An 18,238-nucleotide genomic window follows, 5' to 3' on the forward strand; every position below is an offset into this window, starting at 1 on the left:
TATCTAACTCCTTCTTGAATATATTTAAAGACTTGGCCTCAACCGCCTTCTGTGGTAGAGAATTCCACAGGTTCACCACTCTCTGGGTGAAGAAATTCTTCCTCATCTCTGTCCTAAATGGCTTACATTAGACTATGACCCCTGGTTCTGGACTCTCCGACCATCGGGAATATTCTACCTGCATCTAGTTTGTCCAGACCTGTCAGAATTTTATAAGTTTCGATGAGATCCCCTCTCATTCTTCTAAACTCCAGCGAGTATAAGCCCAATCGACCCAATCTCTCCTCATACGTCATTCCTGCCATCCCAGGGATCAGCCTTGTGAATCTTCGCTGAACTCCTTCCATGGCAAGAACATCCTTCCTCAGATAAGGTGACCAAAACTGCACACAGTACTCAAGGTGTGGTCTCACCAAGGCCCTGTACAATTGCAGCAGGACATCCTTGCTCCTGTTCTCAAACCCTTTTGCTATGAAGGCCAACATACCATTTGCCTTCTTTACCGCCTGCTGCACCTGCATGCTTACCTTCAGCGACTGGTGCACAAGGACACCCAGGTCTCGTTGCACTTCCCCTTCTCCCAATCTATTGCCATTCAGATAATAGTCTGCCTTTCTGTTTTTGACACCAAAGTGGATAACCTCGCATTTATCCACATTATATTGCATCTGCCACGCTTCTGCCCAATCACCCAACCTGTCCAAATCATCCTGGAGTTTCTCGGTAGCCTCCTCGCAGCACACACGCCCACCTAGCTTTGTGTCGTCTGCAAATTTGGAGATATTACATCTAGTTCCCTTATCTAGATCATTAATGTATATTGTGAATAGCTGGGGTCCAAGGACCGATCCCTGCAGTACCCCACTAGTCACTGCCTGCCACTCGGAAAAAGACCCGTTAATTCCTACTCTCTGCTTTCTGTCCACCAACCAGTTCTCTATCCAAGTCAATACCTTGCCCCCAATCCCATGTGCCTTAACTTTACACACTAATCTCTTATGCGGGACCTTATCGAAAGCCTTTTGAAAGTCCAAATACACCACATCTACTGGTTCTCCCTTATCTATTATCCTAGTTACATCCTCAAAAAATTCCAGTAGATTAGTTAAGCACGATTTACCTTTTGTAAATCCATGTTAACTTTGTCCGATCCTGTCACTGTTTTCCAAGTGCTCAGCTATTACATCCTTTATAATGGACTCTAGCATTTTCCCCACTACCGATGTCAGGCTTACCGGTCTGTAATTCCCCGCTTTCTCTCTACCACCCTTTTTGAATAGTGGGGTAACATTAGCTACCCTCCAATCCATGGGTACAGTTCCAGATTCCAGCGAATTTTGGAAGATGATCAGCAATGCATCTACTATTTCTAGGGCCACTTCCTTAAGTACCCTAGGATGTAGATTATCGGGCCCTGGGGATTTATCGGCCTTCAATCCGATCAATTTCCCCAACACCATTTCCCTACAAATACTGATTTCTTTCAGTTCCTCCCTCTCATCAGACCCTATGCTCTCCAACATCTCTGGGAGGTTATTTGTTTCCTCCTTTGTGAAGACAGAACCAAAATATGCATTTAATTGGTCTGCCATTTCTTTGTTCCCCATTATAACTTCCCCTGCTTCTGACTGCAAGGGACCTACACTTGATTTCACTAATCTTTTTCTCTTCACATATCTATAAAAGCTCTTAGTCAGTTTTTATGTTCCCTGCAAGCTTACTTTCATATTCTATTTTCCCCTTCTTAATTAATCCCTTTGTCCTCCTTTGTTGAATCCTAAACTGCTCCCAATCCTCAGGGTTACTGCTTTTTCTGGCCAATTTATATGCCCTCTCCTTGGATCTTATGCTATCCCTAATTTCCCTTGTTAGCCACGGTTGAGTCACCCTTTTTGTTTTATTCTTATCCCAAACTGGGATGAACAACTTCTGTAGTTCATCCATGCGGTCTTTGAATGTTTGCCATTGCCTACCCACCGTCAACCCTTTGAGTGACATTCTCCAATCAATCCTACCCAATTCGCACCTCATACCATCGTAGTTTCCTTTATTTAAATTCAGGACCCTAGTCTCCGAGTCAACTACTTCATTCTCCATCCTTATGAAGAATTCTATCATATTATGATCACTCTGACCCAAGGGGCCTCGTACAACAAGATTGCTAATTAATCCTCTCTCATTACATAATACCCAGTCTAAGATGGCCTGATCTCGGGTTGGTTCCTCGACATATTGTTCCAGAAAACCATCCCATAAACATTCTAGGAATTGCTCCTCCACAGTATTTTTACTAATTTGGTTAGCCCAATCTATATGTAAATTAAAGTCACCCATGATGACTGCTGTGCCCTTATTGCACGCATCTCTAATTTCCCATTTAATGCCATCCCCAACCTCCGTATTACTGTTTGGAGGTCTATATACCACTCCCACTAACGTTTTCTGCCCCTTGATATTTCTCAGTTCTACCCATACAAATTCCGCATCATCAGAGTTAATATCCTTCCTTTCAATTGTGTTAATCCCTTCTTTAACCAGCAATGCTACCCCACCTCCCTTTCTTTTTTGCCTATCCTTCCTAAATATTGAATACCCCTGGATGTTGAGTTCCCAGCCTTGGCCATCCTGGAGCCATGTTTCTGTAATCCCAATCAAATCATATTCGTTTATCTCTATTTGCGCAGCTAATTCGTCCACCTTGTTCCGAATGCTCCTTGCATTAAGACACAAAGCCTTCAGGCTTGTTTTTTTAACGCTCTCGGACCTACATGAATTATTATTTACTGTGACCATGTTTGATTTAAACCGTTGGGTTCTTTGCCTTCTAATTTTGTTTTTCTCCTTCCTGTCTTTTGCTTCTTTCCTTGTTTCCCTTTCCTCTGTCTCCCTGCTCAGGTTCCCAACCCCCTGCCACTTTAGTTTAAACCCTCCCCAACAGCACTAGCAAACACTCCCCCTAGGACATCGGTCCCGGCCCTGCCCAGGTGCAAACCGTCCCATTTGTACTGGTCCCACCTCTCCCAGAACCGGTTCCAATGTCCAAGGAATTTGAATCCCTCCCCCTTGCACCATTCCTCTAGCCACGTATTCATTTGAAATATCCTCCTATTTCTACTCTGACTAGCACTGGTAGCAATCCTGAGATTACTACCTTTGAGGTCCTATTTTTTAATTTACCTCCTAACTCCCTATATTCTGCTTTTAGGACCTCATCCCGTTTATTACCTATATCGTTGGTGCCTATGTGCACCACGACAACTGGCTGTTCGCCCTCCCCCTCCAAAATGTTCTGCAGCCGCTCCGAGACATCCTTGACCCTTGCACCAGGGAGGCAACACACCATCCTGGAGTCTCGATTGCGGCCGCAAAAACGCCTATCTATTCCCCTTACAATTGAGTCCCCTATCACTATAGCTCTTCCACTCTTTTTCCTCACAGCCTGTGCAGCAGAGCCACCCATGGTGCCAGGAAGTTGGCTGCTGCTGCCTTCCCCTGATGAGTCATCCCCCCCAACAGTATTTAAAGTGGTGTATCTGTTGGAAAGGGGGGTGGCCGCAGGGGATTCCTGCACTACCTGCCTGCGCCTCTTACTCTGCTTGCTGGTCACCCATTCCCTTACTGCCTGTACACCCTTTACCTGCGGTGTGACCAACTCGCTATATGTGATATTCACGATGTCCTCAGCATCGCGAATGCTCCAAAATGAATCCATCCGCAGCTCCAGTGCCGCAATGCGGTCTGTCAGTAGCTGCAGCTGGACACACTTCCCGCACACATGGTCGTCAGGGACGCAAGAAGCGTCCCTGATTTCCCACATAGAGCAGGAGGAGCACACTACGGGGCTGGGCTGTCCTGCCATGACTTACCCTTTAACTAATTAATTAAAATTAAATGAATCCCACCAATTTCACTACAGTTAAATGATATATTTAAGGGCCCTGGTTTACAAACTGTCCCCGCTACACCACAGAGACTTTAAAAACTATAAACCACAGACTTAAAGTTTTAAAAGAGAAATACTCCAACCAATCACCTACCTGTTTTGTGGTGACGTCACACCTTGAATACTTTTTACCTCTCTCCTTCCCTGAGATTGGAAATTGGTGAGGCCTACCTGAGCCTCTGGGGCCTTTTGTAGTCGCTCTGCCGCTCCGCTCCGCCTCCCGCCGCTGCCGCACTGAGGCCCACCTGAGCCTCTGGGGCCTTTTGTAGTCGCTCTGCCGCTCCGCTCCGCCTCCCGCCGCTGCCGCACTGAGGCCCACCTGAGCCTCTGGGGCCTTTTGTAGTCGCTCTGCCGCTCCGCTCCGCCTCCCGCCGCTGCCGATGCCGCACTCACACCCACATTACAACAGTGACTACACTCCAAAAAACTCTGTCATTGGCTGTAAAGCGCTTTGAGAAGTCTGGTGGTCGTGAAAGGCGCTATAGAAATGCAAGTCTTTCTTTCTTTAATTGGCCATTGTTTCATTTCTGTTTGTGGGAGCACTGTTGGCGAGGAGCCTTCAAAGAAAGAGGCCTGGAGAAGCTGATTGGACTGAGTCACACTCGATTTTTGTTAGATAGAAATCAATAGAGAAGGGGACCTAATGGAGTAAAATTCCTGGAGTTAGAGTTTAAGCACCAGAAAGTGGTGTGAGGGAAGACATCCCTGTTACAGTGCACTTCAGGTGGGAACGTTGTGATGTACAGCTGATTATTCCAGCCTGGATATTTCCACCCCATATTTAGCATCAATTAACCTGTCCACAGTGGACTGACAGAGAACTCGCAGAGCTGGCAGAATTTAAAGGGCTGCAGCAGCCATTTAGTGAGACAGCAATATTCCAGCATAATACACACACACACACACCCAGATGCTGCACTGGGATTCACTGGATGAAATGAACCAGAGGACAGCTCCCTCATTGTCAGCTAAGAGAGGCCTGAAGTGCCTGGCGTAAGATAGCTGGCAGGGTGCATGCTGTTCACAACACCCAGAGGACCTGGAGCTGCAAGAAGCAGCACAGCTAGCTGCCAAGGTAGGCCTACCCGAGAGTTTCCTATATCAAGTGCCCGACCCAAGCATGTCTGCCCATCCCAGATGTGCAACACAGACCGGCCGCAGGGTTTCTGAGGGGGTCCAGGACCTCCGCAGTGGGTTGGCATAACTTCCGCTCTGCCTCCAATCCCTCTGCCCCACCCCCCCCACCCCCGCTGTCCATATCCACATCAGAAATCCAACCTCTAGCAAAATGGAATAGTCGGCTTATTCAATCATTGTGGGTAAAGCCTGCTGAACTGTGTCTCTCTGAAACTAGTTTTAATTTGTCTAAATGTTGTTCAGAACATTGTATTTTGTACCTCGAACCATGCAGGAAGAATGGGAGGAACTGTAAGGGAGTTTATTTAGTATCTAGAATAGCAAAATACTGCGGATGCTGGAAATCCGAAATCACAACAGAAAACGCTGGAAATACTCAGCAGGCCAGGCAACATCCGTGGAAAGAGAAACAGAGTTAACGTTTCAGGTCAAAGACCTTTCGTCAGAACTGGAAAAAAACAGGAAAGGGGATAGACTTTAAAGCAAGTAGGGGCTGGGAAAAGGGGGAGGGGATGAAAGAACAAAAGGGAAGGTCAGCGACAGGATAGAATGGAGGCGAGATTGAGAGACATTGAGAGAGATTCAAGGAACAAAGGCTGGCTGTGGATGAAGTGTGAATGACCCTGGCCGAATGAAGGACAGCTGCCATGTGGGAGGGAAGAAAAAAGCTCAGACGAAAGTGTGGATTAAAACAAAGAGAAAATATATATATATGATAGGGGCCGAGGTTATGATCTGAAATTGTTGAACTCGATGTTGAGTCCAGAGGGCTGTAAAGTGCCTAATCGGAAGATGAGGTGCTGTTCCTCGAGTTTACACTGAGCTTCCGTGGAACAATGCAAGAGGCCGAGTACAGTGAGGTCTGAGTGGGAATGGAGCGGTGAATTAAAGTGACAGGCCACCGGGGGCTCGGGTCACCCTTACGGACTGAACAAAGGTGTTCCGCAAAGCGGTCACCCAATCTGTGTTTGGTCTCCCCGATGTAAAGGAGGCCACATCCTGAGCAGCGAATACAGTTTACTAATTTACAGGAAGTACAAGTAAATCACTGTTTCACCTGGAAGGGGTGTTTGGGGCCCTGGACAGTGGGAAAGGGAGAGGTATAAGGGCATGTGTTACATCTCCTGCGCTTGCACGGGAAGGTGCCGGGTGAAGGGGAAGGGGTGCTGGGGGTGGTAGAGGAGTGGACTAGGGTGTCTCGGAGGGAGCGGTCCCTACGGAATGCTGAAAGGGGAGGCGAGGGGAAGATGTGTTTGGTGGTGGGGTCACGCTGGAGGTGGCGGAAATGGCAGAGGATGATCCGTTGAATGTGGAGGCTGGTGGGGTGAAAGGCGACGACAAGGGGAACCCTATCGTGGTTCCGGGAGGGAGGGGCAGGGGTGAGGGCAGAAGTGCGGGAGATAGAACGGACACGGTCAAGGGCCGTGTCAACCACGGTAGAGGGGCATCCTCGGTTGAAGAAAAAGGAAGACATGTCGGAAGCACTGGTATGGAAGGTGGCATCGTCAGAGCAGATGCGGCGGAGATGGAGAAACTGGGAGAATGGAATAGAGTCCTTACAGGAGGCGGGGTGGGAGGAAGTGTAGTCCAGGTAACTGTGGGAGTCAGTGGGCTTGTAGTGAATGTTTGTCAATAACATAAGAACTTAAGAAATAGGAGCAGGAGTAGGCCGATTGGCCCCTCGAGCCTGCTCCGCCATTCAATAAGATCATGGCTGATCTGATCCTAACCGCCAATCCACTATGACAGGACTATCTCCTGAATCTAACAGAATTAGACACACGAAACAGGAGCAGGATCAGGCTACACGGCCCCTGGGCCCGCTCCGCTACCCACAGGGCCATGACCGATCCGAACCTAGACTCATGTCCAAATTCCTGCCCGCTCCCCGTAACCCTTAATTCCCTTTTCTTCTAGGAAACTGTCTATTTCTGTTTTAAATTTATGTAATGATGTAGCTTCGACAGCTTTTTGGGGCAGCATATTCCATGGACCTACCACCCTCTGAGTGAAGTAGTTCCTCCTCATCTCAGTTTTGAAAGAGCAGCCCCTTATTCTAAGACTATGCCCCCTAGTTCTAGTTTCACCCATCATCTGGAACATCCTCCCTGCATCCACCCGATCCAACCCCTTCATAATCTTATATGTTTCAATAAGATCGCCTCTCATTCTTCTGAACTCCAATGAGTAGAGTCCCAATCTACTCAACCTCTCCTCATATGTCCATCCCCTCATCCCCGGGATCAACCGAGTGAACCTTCTTTGTACTGACTCGAGAGCAAGTATGTCCTTTCTTAAGTATGGACACCAAAACTGTATGCAGTATTCCAGGTGCGGTCTCACCAATACCTTGTACAACTGAAGCAATACCTCCCTATTTTTATATTCTATCCCCCTAGCAATGAAAGCCAACATTCCATTGGCCTTCTTAATCACTTGCTGCACCTGCATACTAACCTTTTGAGTTTCGTGCACCAGGACCCCCAGATCCCTTTGTACTTCAGTACTTTCCAGTTTCTTGCCATTAAGATAATAACTTGCTCTACGATTTTCCCTGCCAAAGTGCATAACCTCACACTTTCCAGTATTGTATTCCATCTGCCAAATCTCTGCCCACTTACTTAGCCTGTCTATGTCCCCTTGCAGGTTTTTTATGTCCTCCTCACTCACTACTTTCCCTCCCATCTTAGTATCATCTGCAAACTTTGATGTGTTACACTCGGTCCCCTCCTCCAAATCGTTAATATAGATTGTAAAGAGTTGGGGACCCAGCACTGACCCCTGCGGAACACCACTGGTTACTGATTGCCAGTCTGAGAATGAACCATTTATCCCAACTCTCTGCCTTCTGTTAGATAGCCAATCCTCTATCCATGCCAGAATATTACCCCCAATCCCGTGATTTTTTATCTTAAGCAATAATCTTTTGTGTGGCACCTTGTCAAATGCCTTTTGGAAGTCTAAATACACTACGTCCACTGGTTCACCTTTATCCACCCTATATGTTACTTCCTCAAAGAACTCCAGCAAATTTGTCAAACATGACTTCCCCTTCATAAAACCATGCTGACTTTGTCTTATTAAATTATGATTATCCAAATGTCCTGTTACTGTCTCCTTAATAATGGGCTCCAAAATTTTACCTACCACAGATGTTAGGCTAACCGGTCTATAGTTTCCAGCCTTCTGTCTACTGCCCTTTTTAAATAAGGGTGTTACATTAGCAGTTTTCCAGTCTGCCGGGACCTATGCCCAGAGATGGAGACGGAGAAGTCGAGGAAGGGAAGGGAAGAGTCGGAAATGGACCATGTGAAGGTGAGGGAAGGGTGGAAATTGGAAGCAAAGTGAATGAAATTTTCTAGTTCAGGGCGAGAGCACGAGACGGCATTGATACAGTCATCACTGTACCGGAAAAAGAGGTGAGGGAGGGGACCCGAGTAAGACTGGAACAATAGATAAGGGAGAACCAGTGGATGTGGTGTATTTGGACTTTCAGAAGGCTTTCGATAAGGTCCCACATAAGAGATTAGCGTGCAAAATTAAGGCACATGGGATTGGGGGCAAGGTATTGACTTGGATAGAGAACTGGTTGACAGATAGAAAGCAAAGAGTTGGAATAAACGGGTCGTTTTCCGAGTGGCAGGCAGTGACTAGTGGGGTACCGCAAGGATCGGTCCTAGGACCCCAGCTGTTCACAATATATATTAATGATCTGGACGAGGGAATTGGATGTAATATCTCCAAATTTGCAGACGACACAAAGCTGGGTGGGAGGGTATGCTGTGAGGAGGATGTCGTGAAACTCCAGTATGATTTGGACAGGTTGGGTGATTGGGCAGAAACATGGCAAATGCACTATAATGTGGATAAATGTGCGGTTATCCACTTTGGTGGCAAAAACAGGAAGGCAGATTATTATTTGAATGGCAATAGATTGGGAGAAGGGGAAGTGCAAAGAGACCTGGGTGTTCTTGTGCACCAGTCCCTGAAGGTAAGCATGCAGGTGCAGCAGGTGGTTAAGAAGGCAAATGGTATGTTGGCCTTCGTAGCAAGAGGGTTCAAGTACAGGAACAAGGATGTCTTGCTGCAGTTGTACAGGGCCTTGGTGAGACCGCACCTTGAGTATTGTGTGCAGTTTTGGTCGCCTTATCTGAGGAAGGATGTTCTTGCCATGGAAGGAGTGCAGCGAAGATTCACCCGGCTGATACCTGGGATGGCAGGAATGACGTATGAGGAGAGATTGTGTCGATTGGGCTTATACTCACTGGAGTTTAGAAGATTGAGGGGGGATCTCATCGAAACCTATAAAATTCTGTCAGGCCTGGACAGACTAGATGCAGGAAGGATGTTCCCGATGGCCGGGGAGTCCAGAACCAGGGGTCATAGTCTAAGGATAAGGGGTAAGCCATTTAGGACTGAGATAGGGAGGAATTTCTTCACCCAGAGAGTGGTGAACCTGTGGAATTCTCTGCCACAGAGGGCGGTGGAGGCCAGTTCATTAAATATATTCAAGAAGGAGTTGGATATATTTCGTAAGGCTAAAGGGATCAAGGGATATGGGGAGAAAGCAGGGACAGGGTACTGAATTTGGATGATCAGCCATGATCTCACTGAATGGCGGAGCAGGCTCGAGGGGCCGAATGGCCTACTCCTGCTCCTATCTTCTATGTATGTTTATGTTTATGTTTCTATGTAAAGAGTGTTCCACATATCCCACGAAAAGGCAGGCATAGCTAGGACCCATGCGGGTAACCATAGCAACACCTCTGATTTGGAGGAAATGAGTGGAGTTAAAGGAGAAGTTGTTCAATGTGAGAACAAGTTCAGCCAGGGGGAGGAGGTTGGTGGTGGATGGGGACTGGTCAGGCCTCTGTTCAAGGAAGAAGCGGAGCGCCCTCAGGCCATCCTGGTGGGGGATGGAGGTGTAGAGGGATTGGACGTCCATGGTGAAAAGGAGGCGGTTGGGGCCGGGAAACTGGAAACTGTTAAAGTGGCGGAGGGCGTCGGAAGAGTCGCGGATGTAGGAGGGAAGAGACTGGACAAGATGAGAAAAAATAGAGTCGAGATAGGAAGAGATAAGTTCCGTGGGGCAAGAATAGGCTGAAACGATGGGTCTGCCAGGGCAGCCCTGTTTGTGGATCTTAGGAAGGAGGTAGAGGCGGGCTGTGCGGGGTTGGGGAACTATGAGGTTGGTGGCCGCGGGAGGGAAAGATCTCCAGAGGAGATGAGGTCAGTGACAGTCTTGGAAACGGTGGCTTGATGTTCGGTAGTGGGGTCATGGTCCAGGTGGAGGTAGGAGGAGGTGTCGGAGAGTTGGCATTCAGCTTCCACTAGGTAGAGGTTGGTTCGGCAAACAACAGCTCCACCCTTGTCAGCAGGTTTAACGACAATGTTGGGGTTGGATCTCAGAGAATGGAGTGCTGCAAGTTCAGAGGGAGGTAGGTTGGAGTGAGTGAGGGGGGCAGAGAAATGGAGACGGCCGATGTCACGGCGGCAGTTTGCAATGAAAAGATCGAGAGAGGGTAGGAGGCCAGAGGGAGGGGTCCAGGTAGAACGGGAATTCAGAAAACGGGAGAAAGGGTCAGCCGTGCGGGGAAGACTGTTTCACACTCCACCCAAAGGGCGATAGCCAATCGACGGCCTGTTTCACACTCCACCCTAGTATCTAGGTCTTTAGTTTGTTGTAAATATTGCTATTTTCTAATGGTCTGTTTAATTGATAATTACACTATGGTGACACAGTGGGGGTTCATTTCCTCGGGGCTTTACCCACTGGTGGAAATTCCAACAGGACAGCAGGGGAAGCACCGAGAAATTTACCCCCCCGCCCGGTGGGGAATAAGAGCTGGTGGATAAAGATGTGCCCTGAGCAGTGGCGCTGAACAGAAGCTCTGCAATTGGCAGCTTGTTTTACACCCTGCCCCATTTTCCTTTCCATGGAGAAGAAGATCGGGCGGAGTGTGAAACAAGCCGTCGATTGGCTATCGCCCTTTGGGCGGAGTGTGAAACAGGCCGTCGATTGGCTATCGCTCTTTGGGCGGAGTGTGAAACAGGCCGTCGATTGGCTATCGCCCTTTGGGCGGAGTGTGAAACAGGCCGTCGATTGGCTATCGCTCTTTGGGCGGAGTGTGAAACAGGCCATCGATTGGCTATCGCTGTTTGGGCTGAGTGTGAAACAGGCTGCTGATTGGCTATCATCAAAGAGAATTTCTACCCCAATGTTTTTAACTACACATGTCTGACGCTGGTGTCTAATTGCAGTAGAAATGGAGAGAGAGAGAGAGAGAGACGGTCGAGGGGAAAAAGAAACAAGCAATGTCCCTTTGTGACAGACAAGATCTGATGCCTAACGCCCTTTCTAATGGGTGAGCTGACTGTTCTGGAGGATGACGATTAAAGCAGGAATTTTCCTTGATCCCCGGAGCAGCAACTGATTTGCATGGAATATGACTGGCAAAGTAACCTCTTGCACATTTCAGGGAGAGAGGCTGAGTCCCAGGCAGGCAGTCAATCCAGTATTAGAGGATCCCACACGTTAGTCTGTGTTTCTTTTTGTGGGGGCAGGAGGGGCAGGAATGTTCCCCCAGGCCCCAGGAAAATATGGTGGGCCGCTGCCGGCCTGAACTCCACACCCCACCTCGGCCTCGTCATGCACCCTCCCCCCCCCCCCCACCTCTGCCTCGGGCCCCCCCATCACCCTCTCAGGCTCGCCCCGTACCCCTCTTCCAGCTGCCTCCGGTGTCCCAGACGCCCGATATTCCTGTGGAACACTTGGCTCCTCCGTTGAATTTAAATCAGGCCCGGGACCCCCTTCGCAGCTGGAACGGGCGACCAATCGACGCACTCTCCTGATTGGCCAAAAGTCAAATTCTGCTCTAAATTCTCCAGTGTTCTATTTGCCAGCTCCTGTTCTCCCTCCTCCATGAATTCCAGTTTGCCCAAAGCTCAGATGCCGATATCCTGACTCATACTACACCCCGATCACTGCTGCCCTCACTACCCCACACTAGCTCCCTGGCCCGAATGCATTGAATTTAAAATCCTTCTGCGCTTTAGCTTTCTTTCTATTTGAATGGCTCCTCTCCCCACCCCTTGTCCTCTGGGTGGAAGAGCCTTTGAATGCCCTGGCCTCACTCTCTGAAACTCCCTCCCCAAACCTACTCATTGCTCCACCTTCAAAAACCTAGCTTTCTGACCATGCTTTCAGTTACCTCATAGAATTATAGGCCTAAAAATTCAGTTGCTTTGCGCCTCCCGTTCCCTCCCGCAAAGCAACGAGCGCCTGGGCGTGGCGCCAATTCGCAGCGCCCCACTGGCGCCCCGGCCGCGATCTTCAGTAGCGCCCCCTGACTTCCCGCTAGACGCTATGTCTGATGGGGTCGGGGGAGCCTACCTGCGGCCGGAGCGGCGCAAATTAAAGGGGAGGTGCCGGTCGGCCATTTTTGTTGCTGGCTGCCTGCCAGCACCTGCCCCCTCTGCAGCACCCCCCTGCCCCGCCCCCCGCAGGGTGCCGGCTGCGCTCCATGAGCCCGGCACTTTTCTTGAGTGCCGGGTTCTTTTGCCGGCACTCCCGATCCCTGGTGGCCCAGCTGGGCCCCGGGTCGCACTGCGCTAGGCCCCTCCCCTTTAAGAAGGGGAGGAAGGCCTGCAGTACCACGACGTGACGTGCCGCAGAGCGTGGCGCTGCGGCACGTAGCACCGCGATATTCACTCGCAGCGCCCCAAGAGGGAGATGGGGCGCTTCCATGAGCATCCTGCTTCCTTCTTGGGGCGCTACCGGTGAATTTCGAACACGGTGGTGCTAATTTTTTCAGGGCGGCAAAGTTAGCGTTACTCAGTTTTCCCCCCCTAGAATCTTACAGCACAGAAGGAGGCCATTCGGCCCATCGTGTCTGTGCCGGCTCTTTGAAAGAGCCGTCCAATTAGTCCCACTCCCCTGCTCTTTCCCCATAACCCTGTATTTCTTTTTCCTTTGCAAGTATATATCTAATTCCCTTTTGAAAGTTACTATTGAAGGTGCTTCCACCGCCCTTTCAGCCAATGCATTCCAATCATAACAATTTGCTGCATAAAGATTAACTCCTCATTTCCTCTCTGGTTCTTTGCCAAGTACCTTAAATCTGTGCCCTCTGGTTACCAACCCGCGTGTCAGTGGAAACAGTTTCTCTTTACTTACTCTATCAGAACCCTTCATGTTTGAACACTTTTATTAAATCTCCTCTTAACCTTCTCTGCTCCAAGGAGAACAATCCCAGCTTCTCCAGTCTCTCCACATAACTGAAGTCCCTCATTTCTGGCACCATTCTAGTAAATCTCTTCTGCACCCTCTCCAAGGCCTTGACATCCTTCCTAAAGTGTGGTGCCCAGAATTGGACCCAATACTCCGACTATGGCCTACTTTTTTGTTTTTGTACTCCATGGGGGAGAAATTCAGTATCGCCCCGTTTGAGGCGCCATTTTCGGCCGTGCGCAAAGTTTAGCGCCTGGTGCAAATTATCACCTCTGACAGCAAACTTGGCTTTTATCGCCCCTGGAGGTGATTGGAGCGCTAAATCAGGCACTTCACACCTGTCTTAAGGCGCAAAGGCCGAGGAGCGAGGCGCTACCTCAGAGCGCTGGCGAAGCAAGGAAGGGCAAATCAAAATAAACCTGCAAAGTGCTGCTCAGTACCCAAAACTCCTTCACACAGCGTTGAATCTCTCCAGAAGTCTCTCTCTCTCTCTCTCTCAGAATGCGTGGTGCAAAAATGTCACCAACAAAAAAAGGCAGGAAGCGGTCGCCTTTAAATAGCACTCCCCCAGTCCCTTTCTGACAGCATAACGCTCCCCTCAACCGGTCGTTGCTAGCGGCAGGCGGTAAGGCAGGGGGCGCCACGGGGCGCCACTCAATATCCAGTCCGGGGCGTTGCGCACTCGACTGACATCACAATCTGCCGGCGCAGAAGATCGTGGCGGTAGTGTTTAGCGGTGCAAACATCGCCGCGCACGGGCGCTAGTTGCTTTGCGCCTCATTAGCGCCCTCTTAAGGCGCAAACAACTGAATTTCCCCCCCCCCACCATGTCTCTATTTATAAAGACCAGGGTCCCGTAAGCTTTTTCAAAAGCCTTATCAACTTGTCCTGCTATCTTCAAAGATTTGTGTTTGTGAATCCCCAGGTCTCTGTTCCTGCACCCCCTTCATTTAGTTTATATTAACAGAATAAGTCCAGGGAACTATAGACCAGTTAGCTTAATGTTGGTGGTAGGAGACTCCCAAAACAAGCGCTCTACTCAGAGCTCCGGCACGGCAAGAGAGCCCCAGGTGGGCAGAGGAAACGCTTCAAGGACACCCTCAAAGCCTCCTTGAAAAAGTGTAACATCCCCACCGACACCTGGGAATCCCTGGCCCAAGACCGCACAAAGTGGAGAAGAAGCATCCGGGAAGGCGCCGAACACCTCGAGTCTCTTCGCCGGGAGCAAGCGGAAGCCAAGCGCAGGCAGCGCAAGGAGCGCACGTCAACCCAAGCACCCCACCCACCCACCCCTTCAACCACCGTCTGCCCCACCTGTGACAGAGACTGTAGGTCCTGAATTGGACTCATCAGTCACCTGAGAACTCATTTTTAAAGTGAAAGCAAGTCATCCTCGGTTCTGAGGGACTGCCTAAGAAGAAGGAGAAGGTGGTAGGAGAGATAACAGAATCTTTGCTCAAAGATGTAATAGAAAAACATCTAGAGCCTGAAAATATAACAAAGAGTAGTCAGCATGGATTTCTAAAGGGAAGGTCATGCTTGATCAAAAGTCTTTGAAGAAGTAACAATAAGAGTAGATTAGGTCAGTTTGTGAGAAATGGAAGTTCACAAATAATGCTGCGGCCGTCAGATAGCGATGGCGCTGCCCAACGGAGACCCCTCTGTGCCCAGGGGCAGGTTGTCCGACATTCGCTATCAGTCAGGCCCTTGCATCAGGACAACCACAGGAGAGCACAAAGACACTCTTAAGAGGGCACTTTTAAGATAACTGGCGAAAGAGCAAAAAAGGGAGATGAGAATTTTCTTTACGCAGCGAGTTGTTGTGATCTGGAATGCGCTGCCTGAAAGGGCGGTGGAAGCAGATTCAATAGTGACTTTCAACAAGGGAATTGGATAAATACTTGAAAAGAAAACATTTGCAGGGCTGTGGGGAAAGAGCGGGGGGGGGGTGGGGGGAGTGGGACTAATTGGGATAGCTCCACCAAAGAGCCGGCACAGGCACAATGGGCCGAATGTCTAAGACGTTTTGCACAGGTTTTGGGTTTTCTGAACACACTTTGACTTTGTGCTTTTTTAATAACTCCGTGAGCTGGCCGCTTGTTGACACTCGGAGTGTGCAGGGCTCTGTGTGTGTGTGCGTGCAGGGCTCTGTGTGTGTGCAGGGCTCTGTGTGTGTGTGTGTGTGCAGGGCTCTGTGTGTGTGTGCAGGGCTCTGTGTGTGTGTGTGCAGGGGTGTGTGCGTGTGTGTGTGTGCAGGGCTCTGTGTGTGTGTGTGCAGGGCTGTGTGTGTAGGGCTGTGTGTGTGTAGGGCTGTGTGTGTGTGTGTGTGTGTGTGTAGGTGTGTGTGTGTGTGTGTGTGTGTAGGTGTGTGTGTGTGTGTGTGTGTGTAGGTGTGTGTGTGTGTGTGTGTGTGTGTAGGTGTGTGTGTGTGTGTGTGCAGGGCTCGCTCTGTGTGTGTGTGTGTGTGTGTGTGTGTGTGTGTGTGTGCAGGGCTCGCTCTGTGTGTGTGTGTGTGTGCAGGGCTGTGTGTGCGCGCGCAGGGCTGTGTGTGTGTGCAGGGCTCTGTGTGTGTGTGCAGGGCTGTGTGTGTGTGTGTGTGTGTGTGTGTGCAGGGCTCGCTCTGTGTGTGTGTGCAGGGCTCTGTGTGTGTGCAGGGCTCTCTGTGTGTGTGTGCAGGGCTCTCTGTGTGTGTGTGTGCAGGGCTCTCTCTGTGTGTGTGTGCAGGGCTCTGTGTGTGTGTGTGTGTGTGTGCAGGGCTCTCGTGTGTGTGTGTGTGCAGGGCTCTCGTGTGTGTGTGTGTGCAGGGCTCTCTGTGTGTGTGTGCAGGGCTCTGTGTGTGTGTGTGTGCAGGGCTCGCTCTGTGTGTGTGCAGGGCTGTGTGTGTGTGTGTGTAGGGCTCGCTCTGTGTGTGTGCAGGGCTGTGTGTGTGTGTGTGCAGGGCTCGCTCTGTGTGTGTGTGCAGGGCTCTCTCTGTGTGTGTGCAGGGCTGTGTGTGTGTGCAGGGCTCTCTCTCTCTCTCTCTCTCTCTCTGTGCAGGGCTCTGTGTGTGTGTGCAGGGCTCTCTCTCTCTCTCTCTCTCTCTGTGTGCAGGGCTCTGTGTGTGTGTGTGCAGGCGCTCTCTCTCTCTCTCTGTGCAGGGCTCTCTCTCCTGTGTGTTTGAACAGGGAGCCCCCAGACCCGGCAATCGGTCAGCGCTTCTACACAGCTGGAGAGAAAGCGCAGACTGCCCCGGCAGCAAGGTTGGGCGGCGGGGTCTGGCGGCTCCTGGGGTTGTTTGCAGGAGCCTGCTGCCAGATACACTCCTTCAATCAGGAAAGAATGGTCGATCGACAGAGGCGTCGGCCCAACATGACAGGAGCGCTGTGCAAAGCTCAGCTTGGGCCATGAGAGTTGTGGCTGTCTTTTGAAAAGTTAATGTGAAAGTGCCGCTCCTACTCGCCCAGCAACACATTTAGATATTTTTTTTTACTAAACACACAGCCTATTTCCAAGAGTTAAGCCACTGTGAAGTCCCACAGGATGACAGCAATGCCTGGACTCTGTGCAATCTTAAAATGCTTACCCTGTGCTCCTGATCAGCTTTTCCAATGGCTTGCTCCTGCTGTCCCACCGTCACAGGATGACACGCCCAGACCGAAGGGGAAAAATAAACAATCTCCTGGGTGGTGACTGCTCCGAGGAGGAAGACAGACCGAGGGAATTGTTGACACTGAGAGTTCAGTAACTTGCGATCAAAGCTCAGGCAGCTTCTGCTGAGCTGCAGTCATACACTTAGGAAACAGGCTCAGCCAGTGCGATTTGATTTGCCCAGAAACCTTGCACTGAACAAGGAAGCACATAGGTTGGGCCAGGCACAGCCTCTGGGCCTAACTGGTTGCCATGGTGATGCAAAAGGCTGTCGAGTAATGTTGCTGGCTGTTGCTGCACCTGCTGATTCCAATCAGCAACTCTGAGTCATACTTTCTCCATCAGAGTTGAATCTATATTGAGGCACGTCCCTCTCCTTATCGATAGGTGTGCGGAACGAGTTCTGTGGGAGGAGACCGTACACAGTCGCACCCCCTCTGTATATTTAATGCACAATCAGCTCCGATGGACGGGTCACATTGTCCGCATGCCCGATACGAGACTCCCAAAACAAGCGCTCTACTCGGAGCTCCGGCACGGCAAGAGAGCCCCAGGTGGGCAGAGGAAACGCTTCAAGGACACCCTCAAAGCCTCCTCGAAAAAGTGCAACATCCCCACCGACACCTGGGAATCCCTGGCCCAAGACCGCACAAAGTGGAAGAGAAGCATCCGGGAAGACGCCGAACACCTCGAGTCTCTTCACCGGGGGCAAGCGGAAGTCAAGCGCAAACAGCGGAAGGAGCGCACATCAACCCAAGCACCCCACACACCCGCCCCTTCAACCACCGTCTGCCCCACCTGTGACAGAGACTGTAGGTCCCGCATTGGACTCATCAGTCACCTGAGAACTCATTTTTAGTGTGGAAGCAAGTCATCCTCAGTTCCGAGGGACTGCCTAAGAAGAAGAAGAATGCACATAATGCTAGGCTGACACTCCAGTGCAATGCTGAGGGAGTGCTGCACTGTCGGAGGTGCCGTTAAACCGAGGCTCCGTCTGCCGTCTCAGGTGGACGTAAAAGATCCCATAGCACTATTCTGAACAAGAGCAGGGGAATTATCCCCGGTGTCCTGGCCAATATTTATCCCTCAATCTGTCTTGTTTTGCACACTTTGTACAAAAATAATAACTTGCAGGACAATGGAGTATTACAGTTTAACTCTTATTAAGCATTAGGTCTGATCTTACTCATAGCAGCATCCGTGGGGAAAGCCTGGCATTAGGACCCCTAGCCTGGGTCTTCAAACAATAGTTGTCCTTACAGATGCCTGCAAGCCAATGACAACTCAGCATGTGATCACAT

General features: G+C 50.1%; 1 protein-coding gene across 1 annotated transcript in view; it reads right to left on the reverse strand.

The window, feature by feature from the left end:
- Positions 1–17,184, reverse strand: part of cyb561 (cytochrome b561) — a 43,674-nt gene extending 26,490 nt beyond the window's left edge. The window contains exon 1 of the mRNA XM_085966627.1: positions 16,873–17,184. The gene's annotated coding sequence lies outside the window, so the exon portion shown is untranslated. The remainder of the gene's footprint in view (positions 1–16,872) is intronic.
- Between the last annotated feature and the right edge of the window lie 1,054 nt (positions 17,185–18,238).

Source organism: Somniosus microcephalus, chromosome 24, assembly GCF_052327205.1.
Source record: "Somniosus microcephalus isolate GS21.2 chromosome 24, FLI_Smic_1.0, whole genome shotgun sequence".
Taxonomy (NCBI): Eukaryota; Metazoa; Chordata; class Chondrichthyes; order Squaliformes; family Somniosidae; genus Somniosus; species Somniosus microcephalus.